Here is a 22,561-nt window from a genome sequence, read left to right on the forward strand (position 1 = left end):
GAGCCCAAGCGCGGCAGGAAAGCCGCGAGCTGCCCGAGGGAGAAGGGAAAGCGAGAAGGGAAGTCAGGTGCAAGCTCTCTCTCGGCCTCCCGCAGAGGGAGGCGGGAGCATGCGCGCCAGGAGCGGGCGAGGGGGCGGCTCCCCACCCTCCCCTCCCCCTCCGCCCCTTCCCCACCCCTGGACTCTGGCTCGGCTGCATTGGCTCGCGCAGTCCCAGCCGCTCCTCGGGTCGTGGCCCCGCCCGGCCTGTCACCGAGCCCGACGCTGCGGGGGGTAAGGAGGGCGCTCGCTCGAGAGCCATGTGGGATGGTCCCGAGGGCGCGTGTGCGAGAGCCGGGGCGCCGGGAGGTGGGGGGCACCCGGGGAGGTCGGGGAGAAAGAGGAGGAGGAGGAAGGCGAGTGCCGCGCGAGGTGCGTGCGTGGCGTGTGGTTCGGCGTGCCCGGAGGGCTGGGGGGGGTGGCGGCGGGGGTAATTAATTTGATTCCATCCCCTTCCTTTTTCTCTCTCTTTCGGAGGACGCGGGACGTGGTGCGGTGGCCGCCCCGCACGCACGCCGGGGGCTGTCCCCACTTTGCTTGCACTTTGGACGGGGCGACGGCAGCCGCATTCGCGGCTGCCTGCCCGCGAGCGCGGCGCGCGGGGCAACTTTGGGGGGCCGGGGATGGGGAAGGCATTCCGCGCCGCGATCGCTCGCGGGGCAGTCCGCACAGCCCCGACGTCCTGCCGCGGAGAACGAGGGGGCCGACCCTGTCCGGGGGGAGGGGCCCGGGAGCACCCTCCTATCCTCCCGGGTCTCTGCTGCTCCTCCTGTGCTCGGGCCGGGCCGGGGTCGTTCACTTCCCGCGAGGACCCTCCGACCCTGCCCCATCTCGCCCTCCTCTTCCTCTCCGAACTTCAGCTTGGCCCCTCGGTGGTGGAGCCTGCGGGAGGGACTCGGAGGACAGATGTTCCGTAGTCGTTTTTCACTTTCTGTTTCCTTTGGGGGAAAACCCTGTTTGACGGGGACGCTCGTCATCTCCTCCATCACCCCGGGCTCCTTGCGTGGTTGGCTGGGATGAGATAAGTGAAGTCCGGCTCTGGAAGAGGGAGGTTGTGCCCCAACCAGTGCTTGTAGTGTCTACTGTGTGTGAAAAACTCCCTTACCGAGTCGCTTGACCTTCTCTTTTTGCCTTTGGGATCATCTCACCCATTTCTTTATGACTAAGTTGACCTTTCATCTGATAAAACATGGCAAAGAAAAAAATTCCCCTACTCTCCCCATTCCTCCTCCCCAGAAGAAAAGCACTTGTTATTCTTAAGATGGTATGTGTCAAGTGTTTGATGAAATCAGCGGCTGGTCACTCATTCAATAATCAAGGCTTTGGTGAAATCAGTGTGTGGTCATTCAGTCAATAACCAAGGCTTTGGTGAAATCAGTGTCTGGTCATTCAGTCAACAGTAAAGGCTTTGGTGAAATCAACGTTTGGTCATTCAGCAATCAAGTGTTTGCTGAAATCAGTGTCTGGTCACTCAGTCGATAATCAAGGGTTTGCTGAAATCAATGTCTGGTTATTCAGTCAATAGTTGAAGATTTGGTGAAGTCAGTCAGGAATCAAAACTTTGGTGAAATGACTTTGGTGGTCATTCAGTCGATAATCAAAGGTTTGAGGAAGTTATTGTCTGTTCTACGGGTGGGGAACCTACAGCGTTAAGGCCCCTGTGGTCTTGTAGGTCCTTAAGTGCGGCTTTTTGACTGACTCCAAATTTTACAGAACAAACCCTTTTATTAAAAAAAAAATTGACTAGATGGTAGTCATTCAGTCAATAATCAAGGCTTTGATGAAGTCAGTGTCTGGTCATTCTGTCAGTAATCAACGGTTTGGTGTTGACCTACCCTGAGCCTCCCATAATTTAAATGCGGAGGTACTGTCCTTGTTTTTAGGACTTGTTCGTTGATCGTATCTTCGAATTCCTTTTAACATAGAAAATGGTCAGAAACTTTGCAGAAGCTCAGTTTGTAGAGGTTCGTTTCCAACCCAGCTTGTTGTTCTAACTCACCAAAAGTCTAATCTAATTTTACAGATAAGGAAACTGAGGCTGGGAGAGTTGTGACTTGCCCTGTGTCTCAAAGTTAGTTAAGTTCTAGAACTGAGATTAGAATTCAGGTTTCCAGAGTTCTGGGCCTGTGTTCTTTTCCATATGCTTCCTGCTTTATAAGAAATACACTGTAAATTCCCAGCATAAAATTCGAATTGAAGCTGACAGGGCTTGTTTTTGATTAATCATATGATTTCCTTGAATCTGTTTAGCGACTTTTCTTCCAAAATGAATTAAATTTTTTTTTCTTACAATCTCTTGTTTTTACATTGTCTTCCTTGTGGAATATCTCTCTCCCTCACCCATGGAGCAAGAGCCCTCATCAGAGTTAATTAAATGAAAAAGAGGGAGAAAAGCACTTCAGCAAAACCAACCAAAGCATTAATCATGTTTGACAGCATATGCAGTATTCCAACACCACAGCCCCTCACCTGCAAAGAAGGGAGGGAGAGGTTTATCTTGGCCTTTAGGATCAAGCTTGGTTATTACATAACATTTAGGTTTTTTGTGGTGGTTGTTTCCATTTACATGGTTGTTGCCTTGTATGTTGTTTTCCTGGTTTTACTTCTTTCACTCTGTATTAATTCATACAAGTCTTCCTATTTAGAAGTGGGTTGATAGGATCATAGAGAGCTTTCCTCTTTTTTTAGATGAGGAAACAGGCCCAGAGTTTTCAACCTGACTAAGGCCATGTAGGTAATAAGTATCTGAGGATTTAAACTTGGGTCTTCTGACTCCAGATCAAATTCTCTTTCCACCATACTATGCTGCTAAGTGCTGCAGTGAATAGAGTGCTGTGCCTGGAGTCAAGGAAGATCTGAGTTCAAATGTGACCTCAGACACTAGCTGTGTGACCTTGAGTAAGTCACCTAACCCCATTTGCCTTAGTTTTCTCATCTATAAAATGAGCTGGAAAAAGAAATGGTAAACCGTTCAGTATTTTTGCCAAGAAAACCCCAAATGAAGTCACAGAGAGATGGAAATGACTGAGCAACAACATACTTTCTATCTGTTTGGGTACCATATGCCTCACAGATTCATATTCATAGTATTCTTAAAGCAGGAGGATTTCTGATAGGAGTGGGATTTGTGAGGTACATGAGTGTTTGGACAGACAGAAAGCATTAACTGTTTTGGACAGAGACATACTCTCTCTAAGGTAGTTTTTTTTTTTTTTCCTGTGCAAATAGGATTTGGCTACAGTACATTTTCATAGGAACAAAGCTTAGCAAAGAAAGCTGGAAACCTGGTGGAGGAGGTAGGATTGGAGTAGAAAAACTGAGGTGGGGAGGATGAGCTTGGTTGTACTTTGGCTTTTGATCTTGGGGGATGTCATAATGGGCTTGGGGGTATTCTGATGGGTTTTGGTTACTATGTGTTTATATTGAGGATGTTTGTATATTAGGCTTTTGATTGATTTGGCTAGAGTTGGAAGCAGTAAGAACTTGAGAATGCTAGTTAAGCAGTGACAATTAGTGAGTTCCAATTTCTGGTGTCATGGTTGTATGTAGTATTTCAGTACGATTCGCTGTGTTACTGCTTTGACTTTTGGGATTCTGAAATCGGTTGGTTGGCTGCTGTCCTTCATAGCTGAAGAGGACCAGAATGACATTACTATGTTGGAATCCATGTACAGTGTGTTTGACTGTGGCTGATCAGACTGATAAGAGCTTGGAAAGCTCTGTCACAGGTTGGGCGCACATAGTCCATATGAACACCTGGGAGGGAGATGTCTCTAAATTTTCACATTTCACGTTTCTTTTGAGCTACTGCAATTCTGCTTTGCTCATAGAACTCAGTGCCTTCTTTGATGCTACCACTCCATCCATGCCAGTGTCTCCCATGTCTTACAATCGATATTAAAATTCTTCGGAGAGACCTCAAGAATGTCCTTGTATTTCTTCTTCCGTATAGCTTGCCTTGTGTGAGTTGTCCAGAAATTAGTATTTTAGGCAAACGTATGTTTGCATTCCAACAGCGTGGCCAGCCAGAATTGCGCTCTCTGCAGTTGGGTTTAAATGCTTGGCAGTTCAGCTTGAGAAAGGACCTCAGTGGGTACTGGATTCTGAAATTATTTGCTTCCTTCCTACCATCTAAATTCACAGCTTTTGCTGTATTTTTTCTTTTCCTCCACCTCTAGGTGGTTAAATAGAGGTGGGTGTTCCTCAAAGCTCAGATCCTGTCCCTTTTTACTTTCTTTCTTGTAGGTCTTATATGTGCCATTACCTTGCATTTTACATAATTCTAGCTGCAGACTGTCTCCTTGGGCTTCTAATCCCTATTTCAAACTACCTACTGGACAGCTGCAGTTGAAGGCATGTAAAACTCAAACTTGTCCAAAACTGAATTCATTATCTCTTGTCCCCCACCTGCTTCTCTCTCCAGCAGCTTCTTTGTCCTGATTTTCCAATTTTCCCTGAGGGGTGCAATACACCATTCTCCTCTCAGTCACTCAGGCTGGAGACCTTGGAGTTGTTTCTGACATCTCCCTTCCACCCACATTCACTTAGTCACCCAGCCCTTTTGATTGGATTCCGTCTGCAGTATCTCAGGCATCTGCCCCCTCCTTTCCATTCCTGCAGCCACTGTTTAGGCTCTAACTCGGAACAAGGTATTGCTGTGGACTCCTAACTGGTTGCCGTGTCTCCAGTCCTTCTGCTCTAAACTCTCCCACACATGCCTTTGCCAGATTAATTTTCCTGAAGCACAACTCTGATTGTTTGTGTGTCCTGCTCAGAATCCATAAGCCACGATGTTGCTTATTGGATAAAGTCCAGTTTGTTAAAATAAGATAATAGACTTAGAGTTGGAACCTAGTTCTGGAGTAATCTAGTCCTGTCCTCTCCTTTGTTTTGTAGATGTGGAAATTGAAGTCCAGGAAGGTTAAAAGACTTTCCCAAATTTATATAGCTTATACTCGACTGAGCCAGGATTCAAAGGAAGTCCTTTAATTCAAAATCCTTGGTTCTTTTCAATTCACCAGGATGTATCTCAGGATCGTTCATAATCTGCTCCCTATAGAATGTTAAAAATGACTAGCTATGGCAAACCAGATCTCTTCAAACTCCTTGAGCCACAGTTTGTCCATCTGTAAAATGGGGTTAACACCTGTGAGTACTCATCTCAGCAGGGTTGTAATGAGGGTTAAATGAGTTGATATATATAAAGTCAGTCATTCACACCTAGTCTTCCTTATGTGCCAGGCTGTGTGCTGAGCACTGAGAATTACAAATACTAGTGAAAGAAAGCTAGACCCTGCCCTCAAGGAGTTGATATTCTAATGAAAACTACTTATAAAAGTGAGCTGAAAAGGTGGCCCTAAGGGCCTGAGCCCAGAGTTTTTTATTTACTTTTGTTTATACTGTTTCTTGTACCTGGAATGAAATTCTACCACTTTTTAAGGTGAATTTTAAATGCCATCTTTCTAGTTTAGCCTTTTATAACCCCCTCCCCAACAAATTGGAAGTAAACTTTACTCCTTTAAACTCTTTTTGTATTACCCCCCTCCCATCTTGTTTTACCCTTTATTACCTCTATAAACTCCTTGAAGGTAGTGGTGGGAGGTGAGTTGGGGGGGTCACTAATTTTTTCTTCATCCTTGTATGCATTGCAGCAAGGCTTTGCAGTTAGAAGGCACTTCGTAAATTTTGTTGAAGGAAAGGGGCTGAGCTACTGAGAACAGCCACAATTAGGAAGCAGGAAGAAAAGAACCCTACCAGAGGAGACTGTGGAGTAGTTTGAAAGGAAGCTGAATAAGGTAATACAGTGTTAAATCCAGGGAGATGAGTTTATTAAGGAGCTAGTTTTAAGCAGTGTCAAAGGCAGCGCTGATCAAAGGCCTTGAGGTTTGACTAGAATTCAGTACAGCATTTTTAAGGAGGTCTACTTACCAGTTCCTTGTCTTAAGGAGCTTGCCTGCTACTGAGATAGAGCTGTGTGGTTAGAGCACTGGACCTGGAGATGGGGAGATTTGAGTTTAATTCTGGCCTTAGAAGCTGACTAGATGTGTGAATGCTTAACTTTTGCCTCAGTTTCTTCATCTGCAAAACAGGGTTAATGGCATCCACCTCGCAGGATTGTTGTGAGGGTAAAATGAGATAATAATTCCTAAAGTGATTTATAAACCTTAAAGCTATTCTCACCATTATTGTTGTTATTACTGGAGAGAGTTAAGCCCTGGGAAAAAGATCACCTTTGGAGAGAATTGGTTTGTTTTAAGGCAGGACTATTGTTTTTAGTTTTTGTTAGACTTAATGGCTCCAATTGTTTGAATGGTCATTTGAAACAATATATGTGCAAATAGTACAGTCTATCTGCATTCGGGCATATGACCAGAAACAGCATATACATTGAAACGTAGCAACCGGCTTTAACACAGAATTTGTACCTTTTCCATGTGGGTTTAGTGAATATTAGAAGTTTCAAATGGACTTCAAGACTGGTGTCATTTGTGGGATCATCTGGCAAATATAAGAATTTATGCATGTTCATAATTTTCTAAATGCAAGTACAACAGACTCTTAAAAAACAACTATCCTAAAAGGCTATCATTCTTGATTGTTTAAAACAATTTTAAAAAAACGTATATAGGTAGTGATTCTTTACTTTTAATCTTTCCCCTTCTATCTTCTTACCTATCCCCAAGGAACTGATTTTGCCGTGGTCCCCCAGCCTATAGCATGAGGCACTTATTTATTGAATTTAGTACAGCTTTGATCCATTCTGAGTTCTGTATTCATTAGAGAAGTGTGAAACTGGCTGCAGTGTTTAGGTGTTAATTATAGATTGAGGGGAAAAGGATATTTTAAAAAAATCAGATTTGGTCCTCTATGATACAATACTCTAAGATGTGTTTGAAGAAGGGTTTGTTTTGCTTTTGTGTAAATTGTTAATACACCCAATAGACCTTGTTCTATCATGTCTACAGAAGTTACTTTTTAGACATAGGAGCACAGCCTACTCACCCAGTTCATAGGATATTTTATACTCTTAGAACTAAAGGAAACCTTAGACAACATCGTAGCAGATCTATAATCTATGCTAGATTAGAGCCTAGAAAGATCTAGAAAGGGTCCTATGTAATTTAGACAGCTACATGGCACAATGGCCAGACTGTTGGACTCCAGTCAAGAAGACGTGTGTTCAGATTCCATTATTAGCTGTGACTGCCTCCTTTTCAGATGAGTCTCAGTTTCTTCATCTGTAGAAAGGGGAGCAAGGCAGGCACCCTTTATGAGTATACATCCTCACCTGTGAAATGGGATTAACCCACTTTCTAGGTTTAGGGTGAACATTAATTAAAATAATGTAGGTAACATGTTTGGCAGATTTAAAACCGTAGCTATACACCCCTTGACTCTTATTATGCTTAAATTCCCAGGTCTTTGCACATGTTAGCCTTGAATTGTTAGTGGTACTGTGTTTCAGAATTCTTATTTTATACACCTGCTCTATGGAGATGATTGAGAACAAAGCTTTTGCCCCTTAGAGCTATTAGTTGGCTATACTTTTAATTCCCAGAAAATACGTTGTGAATGTTTTCTGGACAGCAGTTTAAGACATAGCTTTCAGTTAGGCCTGGAAGTTTGAAACTATGGCTAGTAGACAAGATTGGTTTCCCTTTTGTGGAAGGCTGTTACTAGGAATTTCAGGCCAGGTTCTCAGAACTAAACAGAGGCACAGGAGTTTCTGCGATTTCTGCTAATTGTCAAAGTTGGAGAGCAGACTTACTGGTTGCTAAAGACTTCAGTAAGCAAGGTTGCGGGATTCTGTAAACCATGTAGAACAGCAACTGTTAACTGGCATTTCTCTTGTGGATCCTGTGTAAACTGAAGGAAGTGTGTCTGCTTCCAGCTGGTGCTGTCTTTGGGTGAGGGACTCTGCCCATTCATTATCTTGCAATCAGCCACTGGTAGTCTTGAGAGATGAGGTTTTTTTGTCTTGTTTGTTTTTTGTACCCAGAGTGAGGACCAGGAGAATGTCACTGAAATCTTTTAAGAATTCCAATCTTCAGCGTCCAAAATAAACAATGCTCTTTGCTGTGGCCAGTGAAGAAAAATAAAGGGAGCCTGGCAGGTGTAGTTATCCATTGGTCTCCCCATATAATGCATGGTTTAGTGGAAAATGTTTGCTTGGTGTTTTCCTGCAGTTGGATTATTTCTTTATGTTTCAAGAGGCTTTTTAGTTCAAAGGAAACTTTGGCTCTGACATTGGCCTTGTCTATGGGACTGAGACCCTTAAATGATGAGAGCTAACATTTGTATACCAAAACTCTTTACATACATTATCATATTTGCATTTTTATTTCTCTTGATATTTTCTTCCAAAGGAAACAACATGATGGTATGGAATTTTAATTTCTTTTTTACTCCATGTTTAGAATCATAGAATGTTAGAGCTAAAAGGGACTTTAGACATTGTTTACCTTGATACAGTTCCCACTCCCTTTTCATTTTACTGAAGAGGAAAATGGGAGCCCAGAAATGTTAACATAACTCATTCAAGGCCGCAGAGTGAGTTTGTGAAAGAAGGTGAAGTTTTCCATATTGAGAGGCTTCTTGGTGATGAGAAATTTTCTGTTGTTGAAAAAGTTGGTTTTTCAGTTCTTATCAGAAAATACCTTATATCAGAAGTGTCATACACCAGGCTAGCCCCATGCACCGAACAGTTCTACCAGGTGCAGTGAGAACCAGATTTGAATGTAATTGGGGAAATATTCAAAATAATAGATACAAATAAATAAAAAAATAGCTACTTTTAATATGTGGTTTCTAAGTCAATACACAGCCTGAAGGGATCCTTATGTAAAACTTAGTGGCCCCCATGTCTATTTGAGTATGATAATTATGTTTGATAGGTACCCCCTGCCAAGACTAGTGGATAGTGCCCCAGGCCTGCAGTTAGGAAGGCCTGAGTTCAAATTTCCTGTGTGACCTTGGATGAATCACTTAACCCTGTTTGCCTCAGTTTCTTCAGCTGTAAAATGGCATATATAATAACACTCCCAGGGCAGTTGTGATGATCAAATAAGATAATATTTTTAAAATGCTCAGTGTGGGGGCTGGCATGTAGTAGGTACTACATAGTATAATAATTATTATTACTGTTGTTGTTCACTTGTGTCTGATTCTTTGTGACTTCCTGAACCATACTGTCCATGGGATTTCCTTGTCAAAGATGCTGGAGTGGTTTGTCATTTCTGCAGTGGATTAGATTAAATGACTTGTCCAGAGTCACATTGCTGGTACAAGTCTGAGGCCAGATTGAACTCAGGACTCCAGGTTTATCAATCTATCCACTGAGCCACCAGGCTGCCTCCATTATTATTATTAGCCAATCACAAATCTATCACCATGATAATGGGACAGATAAGTTGTAAAATACCAGATTTTTAGTACATGTGATTTTATTGTATTAAGAGAAGTAAGCTAAGATATCCCTTTGGGAAGACGTTCTCTTGGCAATGCTTTTATTTATTTGTTAGGTTTGATCTTATCGCCTTTCCTCCTCCGGCAGTGCTATAGACATCATGTCATGTCATTGTGATGTCATTGGTCATCTTTGAGAATGAAGGATGAACAACAACGAAATCCTAAGGTGCACTTACAATTGGAGTAGTGTAGAATAGTGGGGAGAGAACTGGTTTCTTAGCTTAAAAATGTGGGTTAAATCTCCATTCTGACACATACATGTCACATACATACCTCAGTCACATAAATGACTGAGTGGGTCACCCAACCTGTCCATGCTGTAGGTGACTCCCTCACTGTTTTGGTAGAGGGAGTTTCCTTACCTGGGAATTCCCATTGTGAAGAAAAACACTGGTTCAACCCCTCTTTTCTCTGAAGTACTAATTTCACCTGGTGGTTTTCCAGATCAAATGAGATAATATATTTAAAATGTTTTGTCCTAGTTTCTTCTTTGTAATAGGGTTGGGGAAGGGGCTGACAGACTTAATCCCTTCTGCAGTGTCTATTTGCATAAAGATAATCAAATAATGGATGTAGGTGAAAGTGATGAGAGGAAGCTCTGTGGCTAAGGCCCTGGGCCTGGAGTCAGGAAGTTTGTTGTTAAGTCATTTTTCTGTTGTATCCAACTTTCTGAGACCCCATTTGGGGTTTTCTTGGCAGAGGTGGTTTGTCATTTTCTTCTCCGGGTCTTTTTACAGAAGAAGAAACAAAGGCAAACAGGGTTAAGTGACTTGCCCAGGATCACACAGCTAATGAAGTGTCAGAGGCCAGATTTGGACTCAGAAAGATGAATCTTCCTGAGTCCAGGCCCAACACTCCATCCACTTCACCTCCTAGCTGCCCAGGCATCAGGAAGACCTGAGTTCAAATTAGGCCTCAGATATTTACTAGCTCTGTGACCCTGGGGCAAGTCAAGTAACTTGTTTGCCTAATCCACAGAAGAAGGAAATTCTTCCTACCTGTGTTTCTAGTGAGGTTCCCACCCTCCACCCCACTTTCTGAGAAGTGTCATAATTTTAAATTCCAGTTCCCCAGGTAAAATTTTACCTTGAGGCAATCCCTCTGCTTTTTACTGTCGCAGTAACCATATACTTTAGGGGTTGTCTCTTGTGGGACAACTCTCCTAACTTGGAAACTGCTTGAAAAACTTTTTGTTCAGGAAACTGAGTGTCTGTGGATAGAATGCTGGGTCTGAGTTCAAGTTTGACTGCAAGACATTATCCTGGGCAAGTCACTTAACTTTTTTTTGTCTGTTTCCTTAGCTATAAAATGGGGATAATAACAGCACCTACCTTTAAGATTGGTATGAGGATCAAATGAGTTAATATTTGTATTGTGCCTGGCTATTATTATGTTTAAGGGGCTAGTGGAGGTTGGATGAGTGAGGCCTGGATGGGCTTTGTGACCCTACTGGAAAATTGTTCTGAACACGTCTGTCAGGTTTATAAATGATGTACTTTGTTATTCTGTTTGCACACATAGGAATTTAAAGGCACAGATTGGTCAAATCATTTGTCCAAGGTCATTAAGCAAATGAGGGACAATTTTCAGAGACACCTTAATTCCAATCCTTTGTTTTACCAGACTTTGCAAGCTATTTAGAAGCCAGAATTTTCAACTATATGGAAAATTCCAGATTTTTAGTTAATCCCTACTTAGCTCTGGGGGTGATATCTTGTTTGAATGTTTCAGTTTTTAAAGGCATCAGCTTTCCTACTATGTGACCTTTGCTAAAGAGCCTTAGAAAAAGCAAAACTAGTTCCTGTCTTCTGGATAACACAACACAACACAACATAACATAACATAACATAACACAACATAATATAAAATAGACAACATGTATATAAATCAGTATATGTAAGATATGGGCAACTAGGTGGTGCAGCGGATAGACCATGAGACCTGGAGTCAGGATTTATCTTCCTGACTTCAAATCTGGCCTCAGACACTAATTAGCTGTGTGACCTTGGGCAAGTTACTCAACCCTGTTTGCCACAGTTTCCTGGAGCAGGAAATGGCAAACTGGAGAAGGAAATGGCAAACTACTCTAGTATCTTTGCCAAAGAGCCTGATACTACTGAAAAACACAATGTAAGATATAGTGAAAGTGCTCTTAATCATTATGGATTAGAGTAGGGGTGGGGAAACTGCCTCAAGGCCACATGTTGGCCCTCCAAGGTCCTCAAATGCATCCTTTGAATAAATCCAAACTTTACAGAACAAATCCCCATAATAAAAGGATTTGTTCGGCAAAACTTGGACTCAGTCAAAAGGCCTCACTCTAGGACCTAGAAGGCCACATGTGGCCTCCAGGCAGGTTCCCCACCCTTGGATTAGAGAAATGCAAATTAAAGCAATCTTGATATTAGTCAATTTCCTATTGACTAAAATGATTGAAGGGGAAAGTGACAAATGTTGGAGGGGATGTGGAAAAATTGGGACACTGATTCACTGTTGGTAGAACTCTGAACTGATCCAACCATTTTGGAGAGCAATCTGAACCCTTTGACCCAGCAGTACCACTACTAGATCTGTTTCCAAAGATGATTAGGGAAAAAGGAAAAGAACCTCTATGTTCTAAAATATTTATAGCACCTCTCTTTGTAGTGGCAAGTAACTGGAAATTGTGGGGATGCCCACCACTTGGGGAATGGCTAAGCAAGTTGTGGTATATGATTGTGATGGAATACTATTGTGCTATAAGAAATAATGAGCTTGTTGATTGTAGAAAAACATAAACAGATTTGCATGAAATAATGAATAATAAAGTAGAATCAAGAGAACATTGTATACAGTAATAGCGATATTGTTTTAAAAACATCTTTAAACGACTAAGACTATTATAAATGCTCAAATTAACTACAAAGCATCTATGAAGGGAGATTCTATCTGCATCTTGGGAAAGAACTGCTAAATAGAAGTATGTATAGAAGGATTTTACATATATATACACATATTTGTGTCTAATGGTAGCCACATCTAGGGCAGGAGTGGAAGAGGGAGGGGAAGAAAAAAAGAAAGTTACATGACAATTTTATTATATATTTAAAAGGAATAAGAAGTTATATATAATAGATTTGCAGTTTCTTGTTCAATCATCTTTTTATTCTATAATGTTATGAAAATGCTTATTTCATAAATTAAAAAAAAAAGTGAAGACACTGGCAACTGGGGGAGGAGGGGCAGGAAAGTCCTTTCGGAAGAGGTTGTACTTGGACTGAAGCCAGGGATTCTGAGAATTTCTTGCCTTTTTGGTGGAGGTTAATATATCCCTCTTTATTTCCCAGGCTAATCCCTTCACCTTGATTGGCCTTGATCCATTAATGATCTCCCTTTCCCTCTCATATATATACAATCTCCTTTTCTCCACTTTTGCTTGGGTGTCTCTAGTCATTCTTCTCTCTGGATGCAAACAAGCTTTCTGCCCCCTCAAACTCCCACTTTTCTTTTCCTTTCATCGTCAGAATTATTGGAAAAATAGTGTAGAACTCAGCTTCCTTTCCTTCTACTCTCTCCTTATTCCCTGGAAATCTAGTTTTCTTTCTCCTTTGTGGGTTTACCTTCCTCGATTCTGTCCATTACCTTGTTCTGTTCTTTCTCTAAGTTCCTGCCCTTGAGAGTTTTTAGTTATCCTCATGGCTTCAGCCATTATTTCTATGTAGATTAATATCAATTATGTTTTCTCTTCTCTACGACACTCTTGTGTCAGACTCATGGTTTCAGCTGTTAGCTGGATTTTTTCACCTTAGTCTTCTGACCTCTCAAACTCAACCCTCTCAAACTACATTAAATGTATTACCTCCAGATCCCACTTATGACTTCATTATTTCTGTCATTGACACAACCATCCTCCTACGTTTGAAATCTTTTATTGTTTTTGATTCTTCTTCCTCTCATCTCTAATGTCTAATCAGTTGCTGATTTCTATTGATTCTACCCACAAAATCTCTCTTCCCATCTCTCACCTTTTGGTTCTCAGTGTCCTTACTCCAGGACATACTCTTAATACTACCTTCTTGTGCACCGTAAGTGCTTAATAAATAATTGTTGATTGTGTAATTCCAACAGTTCATAACTGTTGCCACAATGGTAGGTACTGATTGATTGTATGATTCCAGCAGTTCAAAAATGTTGAGATAGTAGGTACTTAGTAAATATTTATTGATTGTATGATTCCAAAAGTCCCTAACTTTTTCCCACTTCTATTCTCTGTCTTGTTGTGTTCTCTATATAGCTCCTAGATTAATCTTCCTTATAGACAGCTGATCATGATACACTGCTGCTCAAAATGTTATTGTTTAACTCTTAACTTAGAATATGAGGCTCTGGCATAACAGGATTTGGAGCTAGGGGGCCTGTGTTCAAATCTTGGCTCTACTATCCATCAGTCAGTAACATTTATTAGGTACCTACTGTGTGCTAGGCACTGTGCTAAAACCTGAGGATACAAAAAGAGGCCAAGGATAGTCTCTGCCCTAAAGGAGTTTACAATCTGAGGGGTAAGGGGACACAACGTGCAAACAAGTGTATACAAAGCAAGCTATATACAGGGTAATTAAGAAATAATAGAGGTAGTGCATTAGAATTAAGAGGGGTTAGGGAAGTCTTCCTGTAAAAGATGGAATTTTAGTTGAGACTTAAAGGAGGCGGGGGAGGTCAGTAGGCAGAGCTGAGGAAGGAGAGTGTTCCAGGTGTGGGAGACAGCCAGAGTACTGGAGTTGAGAGAGAGTGTCCTGTTCTCGGAATGGTCAGAGGTCCATTGTCACTGAATTGAAGAGTATGTGTCAGGGAGTAAGGCGTAGGAAGACTGGAAAGGTGGGGAGGATGTGGTAGATATGAAGGGTTTGGAATACCAAACAGAACATTTTATATTTGATCCTGGAGGCAATAGGGAGCTACTGGAATTTATTGAGTAGGGAGTGTGTGACATAATCATATCTGTGCTTTGGGGAAATCACTCTAGTGCACAGGTTCCCAAAATGGGCAATATTATCCCCTGGGGGTGCCGGAAAGATTGATGGGGATGATAGTAGCCTTGGGTGCAATTAAGGGGTGTTGAATAAAAATAAAAGAAAAGAAATTTTTGAAAAATCATTTGTACATGTTTCATCTGTTGTATAACAGTTAAAGTTGTCGTGATTACATTATTTTCCAAATAAACACACAAAATGCAAGTTATAACCAGTCAGTGGTCAAGTCCTCTGACAGGTCTTAACAAGCAAGTGTTGGCAGGTGAGCATGTTGTCCATTGTGCAAGGAGTCTAGCATGTTGTGGCAGGAATATGTGCATGTAATGACTTGTTTACAACACAATACTATACAGTTACATGATGCAAGATTGCATCATCGAAATTTCAATGCAGGAAAACCCCCACAAATTTACAATAAATTGTTAAATTTAAGATGCATCAAGAAACTTTCCTCAACCCCATTTAATTCTATTACTTTTCCTCTCAATTAGGGCATAATTATCCTGTGTGTAATTTGCTTAGTATATATTTGCTTGTATGTTATGTCACTCATTAGAGTGTAAGTTCCTTGAGGACAAAGACCTGGGGGTGTATTTGAGAGATGTTGCAAAGGTGAGATGGACAGCTTTGGCAACATCTTGGGTATGGGGTGGGATGAGAGATAGTGAGGAGTCCAGGATGAAACCTAGGCTGTGAGTCTGAGGAACTGAGAGGATGGTGCTGCCCTCTACAATAATAGGGAAGATAGTGGTGGCGGGGATGGAGGAATTAGAGGGAAGGCTGAGGTCAGTTTTGGACATGTTGAATTTAAGATGTCTGTGTCTCTCCATTCTGAGATGAACCAAAGGCAGTTGGAGATGTGAGATTGAACGTCAGCAGAGAGGTTGGGGCAGGAAGTGTTGATTTCAGAATGGTAGTGATGATAATTAAATCCATGGAAGCTGATGAGATCACCAAGTGAAATAGTATAGAGGGAGAGAGAAGAAAGCCTGGGACAGAACCCAATGGGACAAGCTAAGGTTAGAGGAGAATGTCCTGAAAAGTTAGAGAGAACAGTATTAAGGAGAGTGATCCACATTGTCAAAGGCTATAGAGGTCGAGGAGAATGAGGATTGAGGAAAGGCCATTGGATTTGACAATTAGGAGATCCTTAGTAATTTAGGAGAGAGCAGTTATGGTGGAATGATAAAGTCAGAAGCCAGATTGTAAGGGGTTAAGAAGAAAGTGAGAGGAGAGGAAATGGAGGTACCTGTTACAGATAGATGGCCTGTGTAGTACCTTTTTGACCTTGGTGCAAGCCACAACATCCCATGGTTCAATTTCCTGAATTATATAATGAAAGAACTGGGCAGCTAGGTGGCAAAGTGGATAGCGTGGTGGGCCTGGAATCAGGAAGACTTATCTTCCTGAGTTCAAATGTTACCTCAGACACTTAGTAGGTGTGTGACCCCTGGCAAGTCACTTAACCCTGGTTGCCTCAGTTTCCTCATCGGTTAAATGAGCTGGAGAAGGAAATGGCAAACTACTCCAGTATCTTTGGCAGGAAAACCCCCAGTGGGGTCATGAAGAGTCTGACAGGATTGAACTGAGTCTTGAGAAAAGTAGGCAGATGGTCTGGAAGTCCCCTTCCAGCTTTGTATCCTGTGTTCTGATGGTGGTACCTCCTGACTTGCTAGCTTTACTTAATACAACCCTGCGTGTAGTCTGTGCTTCAGCCAAAATGTATCACTCCTTCCTTGCCCACCTGTCAGAGCTTTTGTGTTATCTCGTGCCTGAAATGCCTCCTCTCCTCATCTATGCCTGTTGAAAATTTACCTTCCTCAGGACCCAGACCACATGATACCTCTTCCACAAAGCCTTCTCTTATCTTCTTGTTAGTTGTGAAGTAGGAATTGAGCAAAGAAGGGGGCGTAGTTATCATGTTATTACCATAAAAGAATGCCTGGGAAATTATTATTTTAATTTTAAATTTATGGAATAAAACAAACATTTCCCTAAGATAGTATGATAAAAATGATTGCACATGAAACCGCAAATCTACTATGCACAACTTGCTATTCCTTTTAAATATACAAAAAAAATTATCATGTAAATACCTTCCCCCTCCCCAGATGGCCACCATTAGACACACGTATATACATATGTGTGTGTGTATATATATATATATGTAAATTTATTCTATACATACTTCTGTTTATCACTTCTTTCTCTGGATGCAGATAGTGTCTTTCTTCATATGTAAATTTTCAGTTACTAGTTAGTGGCTCACGCTTTTTCCCTTCCATTGGTGTTTTTCTGATTTTGTTTCAGACTGAAATTTGGTTCCATTGAGCTTTGGACCAGATATTTGTTCTTAGACTCAGTCTCTGATTCATTGCCCTTCTGGACACACCTTCTGGTGTGTTTGTGAACACCTGCTTTGAACTTCAGGTAGGATTGCATCTCGATTTTGAGCTCCCAGGTGTATCATCCTCTCCTTCTTTCTTGCCTGGTTAATTGCCCCAAATCTTTGGTAGGAGGAATTGTGGAACACAGGAAAGAGGACTGATTACTGATTCCAGAATCCAAGGACCTAGGTTTATATCTTGCTTTCTGATGATTACTGCCTTTGAGAATTTGGGCAAATCACTCAAGCTCTTTGGGCCTGGGTGTTAAAATGAGGTGGTTGGACCAGTTGCTCTTTGAGGTCCCTTCTACCTCTCAAGCTAGAATTCTATGTGTGCTCTTTACTTTTTGGGACTTACAATACCCTGCCTCCTTCCTGAGGTGGTGTTGGTGGTGGTTTTGGGGATTTAGATGAAGGGACATTCCTTTTCCTAGACCTTGCATAGTACTCAGAATCTTTTGTACTTTTTCAACCACTTGTGTTCTAGTCTGCATTGTTATGTTTGTGGTGTGTAACTTCTCGATAATAAATGCTTTAAGATCAGGGATTGTATCTTATTTTATGTCATGTGTAGCAGCTATCACCATGTTTTGAAAGTAGGTTCTAGACAAGTGTTTGTTGAATTGGTTAATGTTTCAAGAATATTATATTTTCCCAGAAAGTCAGAACATGTACTTGTTTCTAGTCTCCAAGCACCTTTCTTCTTCCTCATACTTCCTTAAAGATTACCTTCAGGTTCATGGGTTATATCTCTAAGTTCTTTTGGTAGTCTGAAATATTGTTCATCAGACTCAGGGAACCTAAACTCCTCATTTAAAGAACTCATTTGTAACGTAAAGGGGCTTGCTTACTATCTCTTTGCTTTCGTGGTCTTTAATTTCTTCTAAATGTATTTTTTGTGCTGCTTTTTATCAGTCATTTTCCACATATCCTCATTTTCTACAAATGAGGAGAGATAAGAGTTAAGTATTTCATCTCTTATATTCTTTAACATTATTCTGTCTATGCAGAAATAGTCAATGAAGGTGTATACTGATGCTGGGTCTGGAATCAGGAAGATTGGAGTTCCAGTCTATCTTCAGAGACTTTTATTACTTTTAGCTGTGTTACCCTGGGCAAGTCGCTTAACTTCCTCCAGCCTCAGTTTCCTCATCTCATAAAAAATGAGGATAATAGCACCAACCTCCTAGGTTTGCTATGAGAATTAAGTGAGATAGTACTTGTAAAGCAAAGTGCTATGTAAATACTAGTTATTATTATTCTATTCTTGGTCCTCATTTTGTTTCAAATATACCTGAGGAGCTCTTTTCAGTTCCTTCTCATTCCTAGCTTCAATTTCAGTTTGTTCTGATCTTTTTTTAGACACTATTCTCCTCTCCCTCTTTTAAAAACAATTAAGTTTTATATCACTTTTCCCAAATGTATGCATTTCACCTTCCTTTGCCTATTGAATTTTCCTGTATAACTAGGAAGAAAGAAGTTTAGCAAAACTGAGATTGACGGTATAAGCAATGTTTCACACTCATAGAGATAATAATAGTAACAGTAATTAGCATTTATATAAAGCTTTAAGGTTTGCAGAGCACTTTATAAATATGATCTCATTTTATTCTCATAACCCTGGGATATAGGTGCTGCTATTATCCTCGTTTTATAGATGAGGAAACTGAGGCAGACAGGTTAAGTGGCAATAGGCCCTTTCTTTTGCATAGAAGGGAGTGAGGTGAAGTTTGTTATCTCTTCCTTAGGGCCAAACTTAATCCTTATAATCATGCAGAGTTTAACTTGAGACACAATTCTTAAATGTCAGTGCCATTCTTTAGTTTGTCATATATCTTCTCATGATTTCGGAGGTGTGAATGCTCATGCTGAAAATTTAATAATCAATCTATGTTTAAGCTGGTTCCAGCACATCCCTGAATCCCACATATTAACATTATCTGTTTTATTGTGTTTTTATTTATTTTGTTAAATATTTCCAATTATATTTTTTAAAAGTAATCTATTTTGATTTATCAACAATCACTTCCATATGACTTTTTTTTTTTTTGGGCAATGGGGTTAAGTGACTTGCCCAGGGTCACACAGCTGGTAAGTGTTTTTAATGTGTCTGAGGCCACATTTGAACTCAGGTCCTCTTGAATCCAGGGCCCGTGCTCTATCTGCCACCTAGCTGCCCCTCCATATGCTTTTGAGTTTAAAATTTTTCTCCCCCTCCCTCCTCACCACCCTTCCCAAGACAGCACACAATCTCATATAGGCTATACATTTACATTCCTGTTAAATGTATTTTCATATTAGTGATGTTGTAAGTAAGAATTAGAACCAATAGGAGGAACCACCAGAAAGAGGAAACAAAACTCAACAGAAGAAAAAAAAAATAACAAATGGTATGCTTCGATCTGCATTCAAACTCCATAGTTCTTTCTTTGGATGTGGATAGCATTTTCCATCATGAGGCCTTTGGAGATGTCTTAGATCCTTGTATTGCTGGGAAGGGTTAAGTTTATCAGTATTAGTCATCGCACAACGTGGCTGTTATCAATTACATTTTAATAATTTTTCTGGCTTCCTTTTAGTCCCAACTAAAATTACATTTTCTATAGGAAGCTTCTGTTCATTCCAGTTAATCAATTCTAAATTTCAGTGCTTTCCTTCTTTTAATTATTTACTATTTATCCTGTGTACAGCTTGCTTTGTATATATTTATTTGCATGTCATTTCCTTTATTAGACTGTACACTCCTTGAGGGCAAAGACTGTCTTTTGCCTCTTTTTGTGTCCCCAGAGCCTAGCACAGTGCCTGGCACGTAGGAGGCACTTAATAAATGTTTATTGAATAGATATAAACATGGTTCAGCTGCACTGATATGTGGCACTTCTGACTTAGATCATTGCCCTTTTTAGAGCCTTGGAACATAGAGTTGTGCCTGTCATTCCTGAAGTCTCCTTTCTAAAGCCTGAGGTGCACACATTTGTCTATGCCTATCATGCTCTTACTTTGCTGTCAGAAAGTCTACGATGACTTGGTAGCTTTCCTCCAAGATTCTGTCCCTTCCACTTCACCAACCCCCCCCCCCCCCCATTTCTTCTTTGTTGGTCAGAATTAAGTCCAATTTAGCCATTGCCTCATTGCTTCATCAACTTTCTGAGAGATGAAACTGTCAGCAGGACAAGGCAGGAATTTATGAGATGCTCTGTGTAGTGGAATGAGAGACTTGGAGCAGATGTTTGGGTAGTTTGGGATAAGTCTCCCATTTATTTGACAAATAATTATGTGTCTGCCCTGAGCAGGGCATTGGGCCAGGTGCTGGGAGAGATACAAACATAAGTCAGACAGCCCCTGTACACCCATCACTATAATGAGGATGATAACCGACATTTATTAAGGGGCTCCAAGGTTTATAAGTGTTTTATATAAATAACTTATTTACAAATCACAACCATCCCACAAGGTGAATGCTGCAGGTTTTATGATCCCTATTTATATGAGTGAGGAAACAGGTTGAAAGTAGTGAGAAGTCTTGGCCAAGGGTATTACAGTTAGTAAATGTGGAGCCAGGGCAGATGTAGGTCCTCTGACTCCAAACTTAGTGCTTATCCCACTATACCAGAGTGGCCTCCCTATTCCTTCCCTCTGTGCCAGTTTGGTTATTTAAATTAGGAACTTGAAATCCATCTCTTCCTGTCCTGGGAAGACCATTCTCACAGTGATCTCAGTTTTATTTCTCTTTGATACATATTCAGATGCTTTCTATCATGCTTCTCCCTCTACCTCCCTGGACACACAGCTTTTTAGATTTCCACATAGGTATATAACTTGTTCCCAAATAGTATTACTTCAAATGCCTGTTTATAGTTTTTACAATTTCTTTTTCAACAAAGTATGCTCTTCCTTTATTGTATTCCAACTATGAATCTTCTCCCAGAAAGCCTCTTTGATATCTGAGATATCTGTGCTGCATGGTGCAGTGGATAAAGTTTCAGACTTGGAGTCCGGAAGACTCATCTTCCTGAGTTCAAATCTGGCCTCAGACACTTCCTAACTGTGTGATGCTGGGCAAATGACTTAACTCTGTTTGCCTCACTTTCCTATCAGTAAAATGAGTTAGGGAAGGAAATCACAAACCACTCTAGTGTCTTTGCCAAGAAAACCCCAAATGGGGTCATGAAAGAGTTGCACATGACTGAAAAACAACTGAACAACAACATTTAAAATTTCACGTCCCTCCTTTTTTTTCCCCCAATAAAATATACTTTATACATTTGTATATGTAGCCTTAAGCCATAATGTAGAATTCCTGCCTCCCTCCCAACTTCCTGTGAGTTACTTAACACTATTGTTATTTATCTGTCTCTCTTGACCTACTCTCTTCTTGTTTTAATTTTGTATATTTACTTGGGTATTTTTCTTCCCTCAGTTGCAGACCCTCTTCAGACTGGCAGTTCTGCAGCTGGATATGATTTAATTTAGCCTGCCTGTACCTCTGTTCTTCAGAGCACTATATTTTCTTAAACTGTCTTTCCAAATTAGTATGTATAAGGTGATTATTTCTGAAGAATACTCCTGTACTGGTATATATATGCTAACTTCTTAAAACTTACTTTGAATAAAATTAGGATAGCATATTCGATAATTTATGAGTTTATCTTGTTAAAAAGGTCTGCTTAATTTGGTAGTGGCAGGTATTACATGCAGAATTATTCATACAAATAAGGTTGACTTTTCTGATGAATACTTGATTACTCCTGTGGTTGTCATTGATTTGAGGACTTCTTTGTTCATTTTTTTTCAATCGTGGCCAACTCTTTGTGACTCCATTTAGAGTTTGTTTTTTTTTTTTTTTAAGGCAATTGGGGTTAAGTGTTTGGTCTGAGGCTGGATTTGAACTCAGGTCCTCCTGATTTCAGGGCCGGTGCTCTATCAACTGCACCACCTAGCTGCCCCCATTTGGAGTTTTCTTGGCAAAGATATTGGAATGGTTTGCCATTTCCTTCTCCAGCTTCTCATTTTACAGATGAGGAAACTGAGGCAAATAGGGTTAGGTGACTTGCCCAGGTCACCCAGCCAGTGAGTGTCTGAGGCCACATTTGAACTCAGGAAGATGAATCTTCCTGACTTCCAGCCCAGCACTCCATCCACTGTGCCACTTAAACTGCCCTGTGGACCTGAGTGCCATGCTAATGAGATCAAGGTTTCTGAATGGCCTTAACTCTCTTTATCCTGGTCCTAAAATTTAATAAATATATACCATAGCTTGCAGGTAAGGGAGCATCTTTGGTGTTGTCCTAGCACAAATCTAACTTGACTCCTAGAAAAACTATTCAAGGTTTGTGCCATCCTGAATGTGTGCTATTCCTTTGTTATGAATAATGCATGACTTCCTTTTTGGAATTCCTTTGAGAACCAGTTTATTACATAAAAAAAGATCAGTTTATAGTCACCTGTTTCTTTTACACAAAATGATAATGATAACTAGCACTTATATAATACTTTAAGCTTTGCAAAGTGCTTTATTAAGCAGTTTGTTTATCTGCTTTAGTATGAGTCACAGAGTCTCGGAATTGAAAGGATTAATAGGGGTCATTTAGTCTCTTCTGCCATCTTACGCAGGAATCTCACCTAAAAGCATCTCTGACAGATGGTCACACATCCTTTG

At 40.8% G+C, this 22,561-nt stretch overlaps 1 protein-coding gene across 1 annotated transcript in view; it reads left to right on the forward strand.

The window, feature by feature from the left end:
• Nucleotides 1-215: 215 nt before the first annotated feature.
• Nucleotides 216-22,561, forward strand: part of LOC114054055 (lethal(3)malignant brain tumor-like protein 4) — a 504,773-nt gene continuing 482,427 nt past the window's right edge. The window contains exon 1 of the mRNA XM_027877122.1: nt 216-273. The gene's annotated coding sequence lies outside the window, so the exon portion shown is untranslated. The remainder of the gene's footprint in view (nt 274-22,561) is intronic.

The sequence above is a fragment of the Vombatus ursinus genome, unplaced genomic scaffold, assembly GCF_900497805.2.
Source record: "Vombatus ursinus unplaced genomic scaffold, bare-nosed wombat genome assembly UNPS02014812.1, whole genome shotgun sequence".
NCBI classification, from domain to species: Eukaryota; Metazoa; Chordata; class Mammalia; order Diprotodontia; family Vombatidae; genus Vombatus; species Vombatus ursinus.